This window comes from Struthio camelus, chromosome 19 (assembly GCF_040807025.1).
Source record: "Struthio camelus isolate bStrCam1 chromosome 19, bStrCam1.hap1, whole genome shotgun sequence".
NCBI classification, from domain to species: Eukaryota; Metazoa; Chordata; class Aves; order Struthioniformes; family Struthionidae; genus Struthio; species Struthio camelus.
In genome coordinates, this window is record NC_090960.1 from 15,397,414 (window position 1) to 15,416,296 (window position 18,883).

Sequence of the window (18,883 nt, forward strand, 5' to 3'; positions counted from 1 at the left end):
TACTGCCTGGAAACCCCTGGCTCCTCTGGCTCCGATTGCCTGAGCCCTCCCCTCCCGGCTTCACTGCCCGGGCGCACCTGGGCCTGTCCCAGGCACAGGGAGCTCTTGAGCAGGGACATGGCCAGGGACATGCCTCGTGAAAGGCTTTGTGTTTGATGGGGCTGTGCAAACCCTGGAGGTGGGGAGAGAGTAGGGGAGGGGGACACTCCCTTCCTGGGGAGGTGTCACCTGCCCTGCTTGGTAGACAAGAGCCTGACAAATGGGCGCTTGTCAGAAACAGCATGGGAAGAGCGGCCCCTGCTCCAGAAGGCTCCTTCTGGGCTGGTCCCTGGGCTCCGACGAGGATGGGATTTGAACCCATGCGTGCAGAGCACAATGGATTAGCAGTCCATCGCCTTCACCACTCGGCCACCTCGTCAGCCTGCTGTGGCCGTGGCGCAGCTGTGGCCGTGGCTGCGGCAGCAGCTGCTGCTGCCGCCACTGCCAGCACCGCCACTGCCAGCACCGCCACAGAGACTTGTGAACAAGGAGGACTGGCAGGTTCAGGACTGTCTGTTGGGCAGGAGTCCCTGCCAGGAGGGAGGATAGGACTGAAAAGCGCAGTGCTCTGCTGAACTCCTCCCCCAGGCCAGTAGGGTCGGGTCAAACAGGTGAACAAGGAGGATGAGGGACAGACTGGTCCCTGCTGGGGAGCCAGGGACCTGCCTCACGGAGGCAGGGTGCAATAATGTGTGGGTGGGGCAGGCTTCTACCTCTCCGGCCACCTCCCTCCCTCACCCTCTGGACCTTCTCCCAGTACCTGTCTTCCCCACAGCAGTGGGCCTCTTCCTCTCCGCACCCCGCTGTTCTTTGGCAGTCCGAGGGTAGCTGCCAGCAGCGTTGCAGGTCCAGGGATGCCTCGGAGCTCATGGAGGCCCGCACGCGTGAGCAGCTTCGCTGCACGCAATGGGATGCACACAATGTGGGAGGAGAGACCCACAATGTGGGTTGGCTGAGGGGCTCTGAGCTCATAATGCCATCCTGCAAGCACATCCCTTGCATCACAAGTGCCTGGGGCTGGGTTAAAAAAAAAGGGGGAGGGGTGGGGAGGGGTGGGACCGTGCCCCTGCCTGGCAGTCTGGCTGGATCTGAATGCAGCAGGATCCTTGTGTGTGGGAGGGCAGAGAGGGGCTGTGTGCAGTGGAAAGGGCTCAAGGGGTAGGATCTGCGTGTGTGTGACCGACCAACAACCCCTACGATGGGAGAAGGCTCAGAAGGCAAGGCGCCCCGTAAATCCCAAGGACAGTGTAGGATGCAGCTCGCGACCCACAGCTGTTGCACAGAGAACTAACGTTATCTCAAGACAAAGGGGACCAAAGGGTGGCCTTCGTCCCAGATAAGCAGCCATATCCGTTACCTGGACCTGGCGTAAGTGGGTTTTTTTCTTTTTTTTTTCAGAGCTGACCAAAAGGAAGTGAATGCCTCCCTGAGATTAGCCAGACCAGCATGTGGAAAGTGTATATGTGGCTCAGCCCAAGAGAGAGTATGAAGCCTCAACAGCTAACAGAGAAATTTTGAAGAGAGCAACGGGCTTGAGCTGGCATCAACCCACGCATTCCTTCCCGGCGACTGGGGACGCCCAGCGTTGTGACGGCGAGCGTATTTGAGACCGGTAATGGCAATCACGTTGGTGCTGTGATTGATCTGTCTAGCTAGATTTTGTTAGGCGTGTACACTTGAATTGTGATTTCAGTATATTGCTGAATCACTCTGCTAAATCAAAAACCCTGTGTAACATCAAATTCCCCCCACCCCCCAAACAAACTGTTATATTAGACATTGCACTCTCCGTACGCGTGGAATATCTAGAAGAACCTGGTCAGGGAGTACTGGACTCTGACAAGGTGTTTGGTTAGAGGTGTTGGGGATTTGTAAGGGGGACCAGCAGCGGTTGTCTGAAACAGATACCAGAGGTCTCAAGGGGGAGGTTTGTTTCCATCAGGGTGTGCTTGTTTGGGGTGGGGGTGGGTGTGGGTGTGGGATTTATAAGGGGGACGAGAGGTCGCCTAAATGGGACCCCATCAGATCACAGGAAAAGTAGAATTTCAGGTGCACCTAGGGAGGAGTAACCCCCTTCACCAGTACATGCTGGGGGCTGACTTGCTGGAAAGCAGCCCTGCAGGGAAGGAACTGGGAGTCCTAGTGGACAAGCTGACCGTGAGCCAGCCGCGTGCCCTTGTGGCAAAGGCGGCCAGTGGTATCCTGGGCTGCATTAGGAAGAGTGCTGCCAGGAGATCGATGCGAGTGATCCTTCCCTTCTGCTCACCACTTGTGACACCACGTCTGGAGTCCTGCATCCAGTTCTGGGCTCTGCAGTACAAGAGAGATAAGGAGCTACTGGCGCGAGTCCGGCAAAGGGCCAATAAGATGATTAAGGGACTAGAGCATCTCTCCTCTGAGAAGGGGGGGCTGAGAGAGCTGGGACTGTTTAGCCTGGAGAAGTCTGAGGGGGGACCTTAGCAATCTGTATAAGTGTCTGAAGGGAGGGTGTAAAGAAGACCGAGGCGGACTCTTCAGTGGTACCCGGGGATGGGACGAGAGGCAATGGTCTCAAACTGAAAGACAAGAAGTTCCGTCTGAATCTAAGGAAAAGCTTTTTTACTGTGAGGGTGACTGAGCCCTGGAATGGGTTGCCCAGAGAGGTTGTGGAGTCTCCATCCTTGGGCATAATTCAAAAGCCGTTCGGACACGGTCCTGAGTAGCGTGCTCTAGGTGACTCTGCTTGAGCAGGGGTGCCGGACTAAATGATCTCCAGAGGTCTCTTCCAACCTCCACCGTTGTGACATTCTGTGAAGAGAGGGTAAGCACAGAGGTGTAAGTTTTGCTGGGCTGGAATAGCGTGCCAGGGCCAATGTAGGGGCCAAAGGGAACTTCTCTGTGTGCGCTTAGTGTTTGTGGTAGGTGAGCGGCCTGGCCAGAATCACATTTCTTGTGCAGTCTGCAAGTAGGAACGGTGCCAGCTTTTGAAGAGCAAGGAAGCGCAAATGAGCAGTTGTTGTGGGGCCGGAACAGGCATGCCAAGGCAACAGTAGGAGCTCAAGGGAACTTGGCTTTGCGCCCTTGTTTGGGGTCGTGCCCCTTAGCCAGAACTGTGTTTGTTCTGAGAGTCAGTTGGTGGGGGTGGTGTCATTTGGGGAGAGAGAGGCAAGCATGGAGATATGGGTGTGGTGGGGCTGGAATAGGACTGCCAGCGCCGTTGCAGGGGCCCAAGAGAACTTGGCTGTGAGCCCTTGTTAGTGGGGAAGGCAGGTGTCTGGGCCACAGCGGTGTTGTGTCCCAGGAAAACTTGTCTGCGAGCGCTTGTTAGTGAGGGTGGTAGGTAACGGCCCTTGCCAGAACAACGTTTGTACTGTGAACTGCCTGTAGTCAGTTTGGGAAGAGCAAGGAAGCACAGAAATTGTATTTTTGTGGCGCTGCTATAGGCATTTCAGGGTCAGTGTGGACACCCAAGAGAACTTGGCTGCGAGCGCGTGTTTGCGGCTGTGGTGGGTGAGCTGTTTGGCACAAAATACGTTCCTGTTGCAAACCTCTCGGGGCTTTTCCGAACCCTGCCAGGTTATTTCCCGGACTACTTATAACTTGCTAAACGCAATGGGAACGATTCAGAGAGGAGCCAAGCACTTGGAAGAAGTGGTCTGAGCCAGCCTCCCGAATCTTCTCATCTTGGGTAGGTCTCTCTCTCTCTCTCTCTCTCTCTTACTACTCCTTTGCCTTCTTCTCAGAATAAATGGAATTCAATTTAGGTTCCGGTCAGAGCAGAAACAATTTATTACTATAGCTATAGGGGAGAGCCGAGAGCAGCGGCTGCCCTAATGAGGCTGTTAAAGAGTTAATATACCTTTGGATTATACAACTTGTCCTTCACAGGACAACAGGTGTGCGTGCGTGTGTGCGTGTGTGTGTGTGTGTGTGTGTGTGCGTGTGTGTGTGTGGATCAGCAGCAAAAAGGGAGTGAATCACTTCAGGAGAGGAGGTTCCAGCAAAACAGATAGTAGAATTTTTTACAGTCAATACATGGCTTCGATAGCTAGGAACACGGACGTCAGCAAGGTCATTGCAGATGTTATTTGTTTTTGTTTTTGTTTTTGTTTTTCCTAGGTGTATTTGCTAGAAAGGCCTGCAAAGGCCTGTGAGGCGTCAACTATTTCAATTCCACCGGCATTAACCGCTTTACTTCCATACTCCCCACTTTGCGACTTCCAACCTCACGTCATGTTAAAGGTCTAGAGTACGGTAAAGGGGCTACAGACAACCTGCTCACAACTCCCGGGAAGCCCGGGCCGATCACTGCGTAGGCCGTGCTGTCCCATCACCCTTTCTTGCCTCTAGCCTTCATAATAGTTCGTAGCCATTAGTTCAAGTACTTCTTCCTTTTCTTTGTCTCTAGCCGTTAATATATTTAGCGTCATTATTTGGGCCTACGCTTGAGTTACACCCGGTTGTGTTTTTTTACGCATCAATCTGCTACAACATAACATTAACTGAAGCAATACATTCACAGTTACCAAGGTCAATAATCCTAATAAAATGTACTTTTACACCATCTTGGACCGTTTCCCTAACCGTCTGCTTCAGTCTGGGAGCCAACCCTACCAATCAAAAGGGTTTTTTCAGCTACTTTAGGCAAGACTGCTGTGGCGTCTTTAATTTTGTTGGCCTCTCGTATGATTTGACCACCTCAGTCAATACAGGTACAACAGGTGGTGTTGATGAAGGCACACGCGCCTCCTTGAGAAAGTGCTAGTACGTCCAGGGCAGTTCTACTTCCAGCCACAATGTTTGCCAGTGAAGAAATTTCAGTCTGCGTATGCTGTACAGGACTTAATGTTCATCCAGACCTTGTTCTAGCGTGGCTGAGATACTGATGATGGCCTTTCCTAACTCAGTTATTCCAAGAGAGGGCAGTACAGCATTGGGCAAGTTGAAGAAACCAGCTTTTTTGTTATGCAGAAGGATTATTGCTGCTCCTTTTTATAGTTTTGTGGGTGAAGCCTCCTTGATTATGCACCGGTGACTGGTGTATGTATAGAAATACTTGGGATAATATAATGCAGGTAGTTTTTAAAAATATTGTTAAATAATTTACTTTGCCCAAGATGTTGGCTGATTTATGCCAAGAGTTCAGCTCTAGAGCACCTGTGTGCAGGGATCGTAGTTTCTCTCTCTCTGTCTCGCTGAAAGCACGTGGGAGACCAGGGGACAATGCTGCTCTCTCTGGCTACTGCCTGGAAACCCCTGGCTCCTCTGGCTCCGATTGCCTGAGCCCTCCCCTCCCGGCTTCACTGCCCGGGCGCACCTGGGCCTGTCCCAGGCACAGGGAGCTCTTGAGCAGGGACATGGCCAGGGACATGCCTCGTGAAAGGCTTTGTGTTTGATGGGGCTGTGCAAACCCTGGAGGTGGGGAGAGAGTAGGGGAGGGGGACACTCCCTTCCTGGGGAGGTGTCACCTGCCCTGCTTGGTAGACAAGAGCCTGACAAATGGGCGCTTGTCAGAAACAGCATGGGAAGAGCGGCCCCTGCTCCAGAAGGCTCCTTCTGGGCTGGTCCCTGGGCTCCGACGAGGATGGGATTTGAACCCATGCGTGCAGAGCACAATGGATTAGCAGTCCATCGCCTTCACCACTCGGCCACCTCGTCAGCCTGCTGTGGCCGTGGCGCAGCTGTGGCCGTGGCTGCGGCAGCAGCTGCTGCTGCCGCCACTGCCAGCACCGCCACTGCCAGCACCGCCACAGAGACTTGTGAACAAGGAGGACTGGCAGGTTCAGGACTGTCTGTTGGGCAGGAGTCCCTGCCAGGAGGGAGGATAGGACTGAAAAGCGCAGTGCTCTGCTGAACTCCTCCCCCAGGCCAGTAGGGTCGGGTCAAACAGGTGAACAAGGAGGATGAGGGACAGACTGGTCCCTGCTGGGGAGCCAGGGACCTGCCTCACGGAGGCAGGGTGCAATAATGTGTGGGTGGGGCAGGCTTCTACCTCTCCGGCCACCTCCCTCCCTCACCCTCTGGACCTTCTCCCAGTACCTGTCTTCCCCACAGCAGTGGGCCTCTTCCTCTCCGCACCCCGCTGTTCTTTGGCAGTCCGAGGGTAGCTGCCAGCAGCGTTGCAGGTCCAGGGATGCCTCGGAGCTCATGGAGGCCCGCACGCGTGAGCAGCTTCGCTGCACGCAATGGGATGCACACAATGTGGGAGGAGAGACCCACAATGTGGGTTGGCTGAGGGGCTCTGAGCTCATAATGCCATCCTGCAAGCACATCCCTTGCATCACAAGTGCCTGGGGCTGGGTTAAAAAAAAAGGGGGAGGGGTGGGGAGGGGTGGGACCGTGCCCCTGCCTGGCAGTCTGGCTGGATCTGAATGCAGCAGGATCCTTGTGTGTGGGAGGGCAGAGAGGGGCTGTGTGCAGTGGAAAGGGCTCAAGGGGTAGGATCTGCGTGTGTGTGACCGACCAACAACCCCTACGATGGGAGAAGGCTCAGAAGGCAAGGCGCCCCGTAAATCCCAAGGACAGTGTAGGATGCAGCTCGCGACCCACAGCTGTTGCACAGAGAACTAACGTTATCTCAAGACAAAGGGGACCAAAGGGTGGCCTTCGTCCCAGATAAGCAGCCATATCCGTTACCTGGACCTGGCGTAAGTGGGTTTTTTTCTTTTTTTTTTCAGAGCTGACCAAAAGGAAGTGAATGCCTCCCTGAGATTAGCCAGACCAGCATGTGGAAAGTGTATATGTGGCTCAGCCCAAGAGAGAGTATGAAGCCTCAACAGCTAACAGAGAAATTTTGAAGAGAGCAACGGGCTTGAGCTGGCATCAACCCACGCATTCCTTCCCGGCGACTGGGGACGCCCAGCGTTGTGACGGCGAGCGTATTTGAGACCGGTAATGGCAATCACGTTGGTGCTGTGATTGATCTGTCTAGCTAGATTTTGTTAGGCGTGTACACTTGAATTGTGATTTCAGTATATTGCTGAATCACTCTGCTAAATCAAAAACCCTGTGTAACATCAAATTCCCCCCACCCCCCAAACAAACTGTTATATTAGACATTGCACTCTCCGTACGCGTGGAATATCTAGAAGAACCTGGTCAGGGAGTACTGGACTCTGACAAGGTGTTTGGTTAGAGGTGTTGGGGATTTGTAAGGGGGACCAGCAGCGGTTGTCTGAAACAGATACCAGAGGTCTCAAGGGGGAGGTTTGTTTCCATCAGGGTGTGCTTGTTTGGGGTGGGGGTGGGTGTGGGTGTGGGATTTATAAGGGGGACGAGAGGTCGCCTAAATGGGACCCCATCAGATCACAGGAAAAGTAGAATTTCAGGTGCACCTAGGGAGGAGTAACCCCCTTCACCAGTACATGCTGGGGGCTGACTTGCTGGAAAGCAGCCCTGCAGGGAAGGAACTGGGAGTCCTAGTGGACAAGCTGACCGTGAGCCAGCCGCGTGCCCTTGTGGCAAAGGCGGCCAGTGGTATCCTGGGCTGCATTAGGAAGAGTGCTGCCAGGAGATCGATGCGAGTGATCCTTCCCTTCTGCTCACCACTTGTGACACCACGTCTGGAGTCCTGCATCCAGTTCTGGGCTCTGCAGTACAAGAGAGATAAGGAGCTACTGGCGCGAGTCCGGCAAAGGGCCAATAAGATGATTAAGGGACTAGAGCATCTCTCCTCTGAGAAGGGGGGGCTGAGAGAGCTGGGACTGTTTAGCCTGGAGAAGTCTGAGGGGGGACCTTAGCAATCTGTATAAGTGTCTGAAGGGAGGGTGTAAAGAAGACCGAGGCGGACTCTTCAGTGGTACCCGGGGATGGGACGAGAGGCAATGGTCTCAAACTGAAAGACAAGAAGTTCCGTCTGAATCTAAGGAAAAGCTTTTTTACTGTGAGGGTGACTGAGCCCTGGAATGGGTTGCCCAGAGAGGTTGTGGAGTCTCCATCCTTGGGCATAATTCAAAAGCCGTTCGGACACGGTCCTGAGTAGCGTGCTCTAGGTGACTCTGCTTGAGCAGGGGTGCCGGACTAAATGATCTCCAGAGGTCTCTTCCAACCTCCACCGTTGTGACATTCTGTGAAGAGAGGGTAAGCACAGAGGTGTAAGTTTTGCTGGGCTGGAATAGCGTGCCAGGGCCAATGTAGGGGCCAAAGGGAACTTCTCTGTGTGCGCTTAGTGTTTGTGGTAGGTGAGCGGCCTGGCCAGAATCACATTTCTTGTGCAGTCTGCAAGTAGGAACGGTGCCAGCTTTTGAAGAGCAAGGAAGCGCAAATGAGCAGTTGTTGTGGGGCCGGAACAGGCATGCCAAGGCAACAGTAGGAGCTCAAGGGAACTTGGCTTTGCGCCCTTGTTTGGGGTCGTGCCCCTTAGCCAGAACTGTGTTTGTTCTGAGAGTCAGTTGGTGGGAGTGGTGTCATTTGGGGAGAGAGAGGCAAGCATGGAGATATGGGTGTGGTGGGGCTGGAATAGGACTGCCAGCGCCGTTGCAGGGGCCCAAGAGAACTTGGCTGTGAGCCCTTGTTAGTGGGGAAGGCAGGTGTCTGGGCCACAGCGGTGTTGTGTCCCAGGAAAACTTGTCTGCGAGCGCTTGTTAGTGAGGGTGGTAGGTAACGGCCCTTGCCAGAACAACGTTTGTACTGTGAACTGCCTGTAGTCAGTTTGGGAAGAGCAAGGAAGCACAGAAATTGTATTTTTGTGGCGCTGCTATAGGCATTTCAGGGTCAGTGTGGACACCCAAGAGAACTTGGCTGCGAGCGCGTGTTTGCGGCTGTGGTGGGTGAGCTGTTTGGCACAAAATACGTTCCTGTTGCAAACCTCTCGGGGCTTTTCCGAACCCTGCCAGGTTATTTCCTGGACTACTTATGACTTGCTAAACGCAATGGGAACGATTCAGAGAGGAGCCAAGCACTTGGAAGAAGTGGTCTGAGCCAGCCTCCCGAATCTTCTCATCTTGGGTAGGTCTCTCTCTCTCTCTCTCTCTCTTACTACTCCTTTGCCTTCTTCTCAGAATAAATGGAATTCAATTTAGGTTCCGGTCAGAGCAGAAACAATTTATTACTATAGCTATAGGGGAGAGCCGAGAGCAGCGGCTGCCCTAATGAGGCTGTTAAAGAGTTAATATACCTTTGGATTATACAACTTGTCCTTCACAGGACAACAGGTGTGCGTGCGTGTGTGCGTGTGTGTGTGTGTGTGTGTGTGCGTGTGTGTGTGTGGATCAGCAGCAAAAAGGGAGTGAATCACTTCAGGAGAGGAGGTTCCAGCAAAACAGATAGTAGAATTTTTTACAGTCAATACATGGCTTCGATAGCTAGGAACACGGACGTCAGCAAGGTCATTGCAGATGTTATTTGTTTTTGTTTTTGTTTTTGTTTTTCCTTGGTGTATTTGCTAGAAAGGCCTGCAAAGGCCTGTGAGGCGTCAACTATTTCAATTCCACCGGCATTAACCGCTTTACTTCCATACTCCCCACTTTGCGACTTCCAACCTCACGTCATGTTAAAGGTCTAGAGTACGGTAAAGGGGCTACAGACAACCTGCTCACAACTCCCGGGAAGCCCGGGCCGATCACTGCGTAGGCCGTGCTGTCCCATCACCCTTTCTTGCCTCTAGCCTTCATAATAGTTCGTAGCCATTAGTTCAAGTACTTCTTCCTTTTCTTTGTCTCTAGCCGTTAATATATTTAGCGTCATTATTTGGGCCTACGCTTGAGTTACACCCGGTTCTGTTTTTTTACGCATCAATCTGCTACAACATAACATTAACTGAAGCAATACATTCACAGTTACCAAGGTCAATAATCCTAATAAAATGTACTTTTACACCATCTTGGACCGTTTCCCTAACCGTCTGCTTCAGTCTGGGAGCCAACCCTACCAATCAAAAGGGTTTTTTCAGCTACTTTAGGCAAGACTGCTGTGGCGTCTTTAATTTTGTTGGCCTCTCGTATGATTTGACCACCTCAGTCAATACAGGTACAACAGGTGGTGTTGATGAAGGCACACGCGCCTCCTTGAGAAAGTGCTAGTACGTCCAGGGCAGTTCTACTTCCAGCCACAATGTTTGCCAGTGAAGAAATTTCAGTCTGCGTATGCTGTACAGGACTTAATGTTCATCCAGACCTTGTTCTAGCGTGGCTGAGATACTGATGATGGCCTTTCCTAACTCAGTTATTCCAAGAGAGGGCAGTACAGCATTGGGCAAGTTGAAGAAACCAGCTTTTTTGTTATGCAGAAGGATTATTGCTGCTCCTTTTTATAGTTTTATGGGTGAAGCCTCCTTGATTATGCACCGGTGACTGGTGTATGTATAGAAATACTTGGGATAATATAATGCAGGTAGTTTTTAAAAATATTGTTAAATAATTTACTTTGCCCAAGATGTTGGCTGATTTATGCCAAGAGTTCAGCTCTAGAGCACCTGTGTGCAGGGATCGTAGTTTCTCTCTCTCTGTCTCGCTGAAAGCACGTGGGAGACCAGGGGACAATGCTGCTCTCTCTGGCTACTGCCTGGAAACCCCTGGCTCCTCTGGCTCCGATTGCCTGAGCCCTCCCCTCCCGGCTTCACTGCCCGGGCACACCTGGGCCTGTCCCAGGCACAGGGAGCTCTTGAGCAGGGACATGGCCAGGGACATGCCTCGTGAAAGGCTTTGTGTTTGATGGGGCTGTGCAAACCCTGGAGGTGGGGAGAGAGTAGGGGAGGGGGACACTCCCTTCCTGGGGAGGTGTCACCTGCCCTGCTTGGTAGACAAGAGCCTGACAAATGGGCGCTTGTCAGAAACAGCATGGGAAGAGCGGCCCCTGCTCCAGAAGGCTCCTTCTGGGCTGGTCCCTGGGCTCCGACGAGGATGGGATTTGAACCCATGCGTGCAGAGCACAATGGATTAGCAGTCCATCGCCTTCACCACTCGGCCACCTCGTCAGCCTGCTGTGGCCGTGGCGCAGCTGTGGCCGTGGCTGCGGCAGCAGCTGCTGCTGCCGCCACTGCCAGCACCGCCACTGCCAGCACCGCCACAGAGACTTGTGAACAAGGAGGACTGGCAGGTTCAGGACTGTCTGTTGGGCAGGAGTCCCTGCCAGGAGGGAGGATAGGACTGAAAAGCGCAGTGCTCTGCTGAACTCCTCCCCCAGGCCAGTAGGGTCGGGTCAAACAGGTGAACAAGGAGGATGAGGGACAGACTGGTCCCTGCTGGGGAGCCAGGGACCTGCCTCACGGAGGCAGGGTGCAATAATGTGTGGGTGGGGCAGGCTTCTACCTCTCCGGCCACCTCCCTCCCTCACCCTCTGGACCTTCTCCCAGTACCTGTCTTCCCCACAGCAGTGGGCCTCTTCCTCTCCGCACCCCGCTGTTCTTTGGCAGTCCGAGGGTAGCTGCCAGCAGCGTTGCAGGTCCAGGGATGCCTCGGAGCTCATGGAGGCCCGCACGCGTGAGCAGCTTCGCTGCACGCAATGGGATGCACACAATGTGGGAGGAGAGACCCACAATGTGGGTTGGCTGAGGGGCTCTGAGCTCATAATGCCATCCTGCAAGCACATCCCTTGCATCACAAGTGCCTGGGGCTGGGTTAAAAAAAAAGGGGGAGGGGTGGGGAGGGGTGGGACCGTGCCCCTGCCTGGCAGTCTGGCTGGATCTGAATGCAGCAGGATCCTTGTGTGTGGGAGGGCAGAGAGGGGCTGTGTGCAGTGGAAAGGGCTCAAGGGGTAGGATCTGCGTGTGTGTGACCGACCAACAACCCCTACGATGGGAGAAGGCTCAGAAGGCAAGGCGCCCCGTAAATCCCAAGGACAGTGTAGGATGCAGCTCGCGACCCACAGCTGTTGCACAGAGAACTAACGTTATCTCAAGACAAAGGGGACCAAAGGGTGGCCTTCGTCCCAGATAAGCAGCCATATCCGTTACCTGGACCTGGCGTAAGTGGGTTTTTTTCTTTTTTTTTTCAGAGCTGACCAAAAGGAAGTGAATGCCTCCCTGAGATTAGCCAGACCAGCATGTGGAAAGTGTATATGTGGCTCAGCCCAAGAGAGAGTATGAAGCCTCAACAGCTAACAGAGAAATTTTGAAGAGAGCAACGGGCTTGAGCTGGCATCAACCCACGCATTCCTTCCCGGCGACTGGGGACGCCCATCGTTGTGACGGCGAGCGTATTTGAGACCGGTAATGGCAATCACGTTGGTGCTGTGATTGATCTGTCTAGCTAGATTTTGTTAGGCGTGTACACTTGAATTGTGATTTCAGTATATTGCTGAATCACTCTGCTAAATCAAAAACCCTGTGTAACATCAAATTCCCCCCACCCCCCAAACAAACTGTTATATTAGACATTGCACTCTCCGTACGCGTGGAATATCTAGAAGAACCTGGTCAGGGAGTACTGGACTCTGACAAGGTGTTTGGTTAGAGGTGTTGGGGATTTGTAAGGGGGACCAGCAGCGGTTGTCTGAAACAGATACCAGAGGTCTCAAGGGGGAGGTTTGTTTCCATCAGGGTGTGCTTGTTTGGGGTGGGGGTGGGTGTGGGTGTGGGATTTATAAGGGGGACGAGAGGTCGCCTAAATGGGACCCCATCAGATCACAGGAAAAGTAGAATTTCAGGTGCACCTAGGGAGGAGTAACCCCCTTCACCAGTACATGCTGGGGGCTGACTTGCTGGAAAGCAGCCCTGCAGGGAAGGAACTGGGAGTCCTAGTGGACAAGCTGACCGTGAGCCAGCCGCGTGCCCTTGTGGCAAAGGCGGCCAGTGGTATCCTGGGCTGCATTAGGAAGAGTGCTGCCAGGAGATCGATGCGAGTGATCCTTCCCTTCTGCTCACCACTTGTGACACCACGTCTGGAGTCCTGCATCCAGTTCTGGGCTCTGCAGTACAAGAGAGATAAGGAGCTACTGGCGCGAGTCCGGCAAAGGGCCAATAAGATGATTAAGGGACTAGAGCATCTCTCCTCTGAGAAGGGGGGGCTGAGAGAGCTGGGACTGTTTAGCCTGGAGAAGTCTGAGGGGGGACCTTAGCAATCTGTATAAGTGTCTGAAGGGAGGGTGTAAAGAAGACCGAGGCGGACTCTTCAGTGGTACCCGGGGATGGGACGAGAGGCAATGGTCTCAAACTGAAAGACAAGAAGTTCCGTCTGAATCTAAGGAAAAGCTTTTTTACTGTGAGGGTGACTGAGCCCTGGAATGGGTTGCCCAGAGAGGTTGTGGAGTCTCCATCCTTGGGCATAATTCAAAAGCCATTCGGACACGGTCCTGAGTAGCGTGCTCTAGGTGACTCTGCTTGAGCAGGGGTGCCGGACTAAATGATCTCCAGAGGTCTCTTCCAACCTCCACCGTTGTGACATTCTGTGAAGAGAGGGTAAGCACAGAGGTGTAAGTTTTGCTGGGCTGGAATAGCGTGCCAGGGCCAATGTAGGGGCCAAAGGGAACTTCTCTGTGTGCGCTTAGTGTTTGTGGTAGGTGAGCGGCCTGGCCAGAATCACATTTCTTGTGCAGTCTGCAAGTAGGAACGGTGCCAGCTTTTGAAGAGCAAGGAAGCGCAAATGAGCAGTTGTTGTGGGGCCGGAACAGGCATGCCAAGGCAACAGTAGGAGCTCAAGGGAACTTGGCTTTGCGCCCTTGTTTGGGGTCGTGCCCCTTAGCCAGAACTGTGTTTGTTCTGAGAGTCAGTTGGTGGGGGTGGTGTCATTTGGGGAGAGAGAGGCAAGCATGGAGATATGGGTGTGGTGGGGCTGGAATAGGACTGCCAGCGCCGTTGCAGGGGCCCAAGAGAACTTGGCTGTGAGCCCTTGTTAGTGGGGAAGGCAGGTGTCTGGGCCACAGCGGTGTTGTGTCCCAGGAAAACTTGTCTGCGAGCGCTTGTTAGTGAGGGTGGTAGGTAACGGCCCTTGCCAGAACAACGTTTGTACTGTGAACTGCCTGTAGTCAGTTTGGGAAGAGCAAGGAAGCACAGAAATTGTATTTTTGTGGCGCTGCTATAGGCATTTCAGGGTCAGTGTGGACACCCAAGAGAACTTGGCTGCGAGCGCGTGTTTGCGGCTGTGGTGGGTGAGCTGTTTGGCACAAAATACGTTCCTGTTGCAAACCTCTCGGGGCTTTTCCGAACCCTGCCAGGTTATTTCCTGGACTACTTATGACTTGCTAAACGCAATGGGAACGATTCAGAGAGGAGCCAAGCACTTGGAAGAAGTGGTCTGAGCCAGCCTCCCGAATCTTCTCATCTTGGGTAGGTCTCTCTCTCTCTCTCTCTCTCTTACTACTCCTTTGCCTTCTTCTCAGAATAAATGGAATTCAATTTAGGTTCCGGTCAGAGCAGAAACAATTTATTACTATAGCTATAGGGGAGAGCCGAGAGCAGCGGCTGCCCTAATGAGGCTGTTAAAGAGTTAATATACCTTTGGATTATACAACTTGTCCTTCACAGGACAACAGGTGTGCGTGCGTGTGTGCGTGTGTGTGTGTGTGTGTGTGTGCGTGTGTGTGTGTGGATCAGCAGCAAAAAGGGAGTGAATCACTTCAGGAGAGGAGGTTCCAGCAAAACAGATAGTAGAATTTTTTACAGTCAATACATGGCTTCGATAGCTAGGAACACGGACGTCAGCAAGGTCATTGCAGATGTTATTTGTTTTTGTTTTTGTTTTTGTTTTTCCTAGGTGTATTTGCTAGAAAGGCCTGCAAAGGCCTGTGAGGCGTCAACTATTTCAATTCCACCGGCATTAACCGCTTTACTTCCATACTCCCCACTTTGCGACTTCCAACCTCACGTCATGTTAAAGGTCTAGAGTACGGTAAAGGGGCTACAGACAACCTGCTCACAACTCCCGGGAAGCCCGGGCCGATCACTGCGTAGGCCGTGCTGTCCCATCACCCTTTCTTGCCTCTAGCCTTCATAATAGTTCGTAGCCATTAGTTCAAGTACTTCTTCCTTTTCTTTGTCTCTAGCCGTTAATATATTTAGCGTCATTATTTGGGCCTACGCTTGAGTTACACCCGGTTCTGTTTTTTTACGCATCAATCTGCTACAACATAACATTAACTGAAGCAATACATTCACAGTTACCAAGGTCAATAATCCTAATAAAATGTACTTTTACACCATCTTGGACCGTTTCCCTAACCGTCTGCTTCAGTCTGGGAGCCAACCCTACCAATCAAAAGGGTTTTTTCAGCTACTTTAGGCAAGACTGCTGTGGCGTCTTTAATTTTGTTGGCCTCTCGTATGATTTGACCACCTCAGTCAATACAGGTACAACAGGTGGTGTTGATGAAGGCACACGCGCCTCCTTGAGAAAGTGCTAGTACGTCCAGGGCAGTTCTACTTCCAGCCACAATGTTTGCCAGTGAAGAAATTTCAGTCTGCGTATGCTGTACAGGACTTAATGTTCATCCAGACCTTGTTCTAGCGTGGCTGAGATACTGATGATGGCCTTTCCTAACTCAGTTATTCCAAGAGAGGGCAGTACAGCATTGGGCAAGTTGAAGAAACCAGCTTTTTTGTTATGCAGAAGGATTATTGCTGCTCCTTTTTATAGTTTTATGGGTGAAGCCTCCTTGATTATGCACCGGTGACTGGTGTATGTATAGAAATACTTGGGATAATATAATGCAGGTAGTTTTTAAAAATATTGTTAAATAATTTACTTTGCCCAAGATGTTGGCTGATTTATGCCAAGAGTTCAGCTCTAGAGCACCTGTGTGCAGGGATCGTAGTTTCTCTCTCTCTGTCTCGCTGAAAGCACGTGGGAGACCAGGGGACAATGCTGCTCTCTCTGGCTACTGCCTGGAAACCCCTGGCTCCTCTGGCTCCGATTGCCTGAGCCCTCCCCTCCCGGCTTCACTGCCCGGGCACACCTGGGCCTGTCCCAGGCACAGGGAGCTCTTGAGCAGGGACATGGCCAGGGACATGCCTCGTGAAAGGCTTTGTGTTTGATGGGGCTGTGCAAACCCTGGAGGTGGGGAGAGAGTAGGGGAGGGGGACACTCCCTTCCTGGGGAGGTGTCACCTGCCCTGCTTGGTAGACAAGAGCCTGACAAATGGGCGCTTGTCAGAAACAGCATGGGAAGAGCGGCCCCTGCTCCAGAAGGCTCCTTCTGGGCTGGTCCCTGGGCTCCGACGAGGATGGGATTTGAACCCATGCGTGCAGAGCACAATGGATTAGCAGTCCATCGCCTTCACCACTCGGCCACCTCGTCAGCCTGCTGTGGCCGTGGCGCAGCTGTGGCCGTGGCTGCGGCAGCAGCTGCTGCTGCCGCCACTGCCAGCACCGCCACTGCCAGCACCGCCACAGAGACTTGTGAACAAGGAGGACTGGCAGGTTCAGGACTGTCTGTTGGGCAGGAGTCCCTGCCAGGAGGGAGGATAGGACTGAAAAGCGCAGTGCTCTGCTGAACTCCTCCCCCAGGCCAGTAGGGTCGGGTCAAACAGGTGAACAAGGAGGATGAGGGACAGACTGGTCCCTGCTGGGGAGCCAGGGACCTGCCTCACGGAGGCAGGGTGCAATAATGTGTGGGTGGGGCAGGCTTCTACCTCTCCGGCCACCTCCCTCCCTCACCCTCTGGACCTTCTCCCAGTACCTGTCTTCCCCACAGCAGTGGGCCTCTTCCTCTCCGCACCCCGCTGTTCTTTGGCAGTCCGAGGGTAGCTGCCAGCAGCGTTGCAGGTCCAGGGATGCCTCGGAGCTCATGGAGGCCCGCACGCGTGAGCAGCTTCGCTGCACGCAATGGGATGCACACAATGTGGGAGGAGAGACCCACAATGTGGGTTGGCTGAGGGGCTCTGAGCTCATAATGCCATCCTGCAAGCACATCCCTTGCATCACAAGTGCCTGGGGCTGGGTTAAAAAAAAGGGGGGAGGGGTGGGGAGGGGTGGGACCGTGCCCCTGCCTGGCAGTCTGGTTGGATCTGAATGCAGCAGGATCCTTGTGTGTGGGAGGGCAGAGAGGGGCTGTGTGCAGTGGAAAGGGCTCAAGGGGTAGGATCTGCGTGTGTGTGACCGACCAACAACCCCTACGATGGGAGAAGGCTCAGAAGGCAAGGCGCCCCGTAAATCCCAAGGACAGTGTAGGATGCAGCTCGCGACCCACAGCTGTTGCACAGAGAACTAACGTTATCTCAAGACAAAGGGGACCAAAGGGTGGCCTTCGTCCCAGATAAGCAGCCATATCCGTTACCTGGACCTGGCGTAAGTGGGTTTTTTTCTTTTTTTTTTCAGAGCTGACCAAAAGGAAGTGAATGCCTCCCTGAGATTAGCCAGACCAGCATGTGGAAAGTGTATATGTGGCTCAGCCCAAGAGAGAGTATGAAGCCTCAACAGCTAACAGAGAAATTTTGAAGAGAGCAACGGGCTTGAGCTGGCATCAACCCACGCATTCCTTCCCGGCGACTGGGGACGCCCAGCGTTGTGACGGCGAGCGTATTTGAGACCGGTAATGGCAATCACGTTGGTGCTGTGATTGATCTGTCTAGCTAGATTTTGTTAGGCGTGTACACTTGAATTGTGATTTCAGTATATTGCTGAATCACTCTGCTAAATCAAAAACCCTGTGTAACATCAAATTCCCCCCACCCCCCAAACAAACTGTTATATTAGACATTGCACTCTCCGTACGCGTGGAATATCTAGAAGAACCTGGTCAGGGAGTACTGGACTCTGACAAGGTGTTTGGTTAGAGGTGTTGGGGATTTGTAAGGGGGACCAGCAGCGGTTGTCTGAAACAGATACCAGAGGTCTCAAGGGGGAGGTTTGTTTCCATCAGGGTGTGCTTGTTTGGGGTGGGGGTGGGTGTGGGTGTGGGATTTATAAGGGGGACGAGAGGTCGCCTAAATGGGACCCCATCAGATCACAGGAAAAGTAGAATTTCAGGTGCACCTAGGGAGGAGTAACCCCCTTCACCAGTACATGCTGGGGGCTGACTTGCTGGAAAGCAGCCCTGCAGGGAAGGAACTGGGAGTCCTAGTGGACAAGCTGACCGTGAGCCAGCCGCGTGCCCTTGTGGCAAAGGCGGCCAGTGGTATCCTGGGCTGCATTAGGAAGAGTGCTGCCAGGAGATCGATGCGAGTGATCCTTCCCTTCTGCTCACCACTTGTGACACCACGTCTGGAGTCCTGCATCCAGTTCTGGGCTCTGCAGTACAAGAGAGATAAGGAGCTACTGGAGCGAGTCCGGCAAAGGGCCAATAAGATGATTAAGGGACTAGAGCATCTCTCCTCTGAGAAGGGGGGGCTGAGAGAGCTGGGACTGTTTAGCCTGGAGAAGTCTGAGGGGGGACCTTAGCAATCTGTATAAGTGTCTGAAGGGAGGGTGTAAAGAAGACCGAGGCGGACTCTTCAGTGGTACCCGGGGATGGGACGAGAGGCAATGGTCTCAAACTGAAAGACAAGAAGTTCCGTCTGAATCTAAGGAAAAGCTTTTTTACTGTGAGGGTGACTGAGCCCTGGAATGGGTTGCCCAGAGAGGTTGTGGAGTCTCCATCCTTGGGCATAATTCAAAAGCCGTTCGGACACGGTCCTGAGTAGCGTGCTCTAGGTGACTCTGCTTGAGCAGGGGTGCCGGACTAAATGATCTCCAGAGGTCTCTTCCAACCTCCACCGTTGTGACATTCTGTGAAGAGAGGGTAAGCACAGAGGTGTAAGTTTTGCTGGGCTGGAATAGCGTGCCAGGGCCAATGTAGGGGCCAAAGGGAACTTCTCTGTGTGCGCTTAGTGTTTGTGGTAGGTGAGCGGCCTGGCCAGAATCACATTTCTTGTGCAGTCTGCAAGTAGGAACGGTGCCAGCTTTTGAAGAGCAAGGAAGCGCAAATGAGCAGTTGTTGTGGGGCCGGAACAGGCATGCCAAGGCAACAGTAGGAGCTCAAGGGAACTTGGCTTTGCGCCCTTGTTTGGGGTCGTGCCC

At 53.1% G+C, this 18,883-nt stretch overlaps 4 non-coding genes across 4 annotated transcripts; all 4 read right to left on the bottom strand.

Annotated features, from left to right (window-relative positions):
- Positions 1–336: 336 nt before the first annotated feature.
- On the bottom strand, positions 337–418 carry TRNAS-GCU (transfer RNA serine (anticodon GCU)). The gene has a single exon. It is a non-coding gene; the product is annotated as a tRNA-Ser (tRNA).
- Positions 419–5,594: 5,176 nt separating this feature from the next.
- Positions 5,595–5,676, bottom strand: TRNAS-GCU (transfer RNA serine (anticodon GCU)). The gene has a single exon. It is a non-coding gene; the product is annotated as a tRNA-Ser (tRNA).
- A 5,172-nt stretch (positions 5,677–10,848) lies between these two features.
- Positions 10,849–10,930, bottom strand: TRNAS-GCU (transfer RNA serine (anticodon GCU)). The gene has a single exon. It is a non-coding gene; the product is annotated as a tRNA-Ser (tRNA).
- A 5,172-nt stretch (positions 10,931–16,102) lies between these two features.
- TRNAS-GCU (transfer RNA serine (anticodon GCU)) lies at positions 16,103–16,184 on the bottom strand. Its single transcript has one exon. It is a non-coding gene; the product is annotated as a tRNA-Ser (tRNA).
- Positions 16,185–18,883: the final 2,699 nt, after the last annotated feature.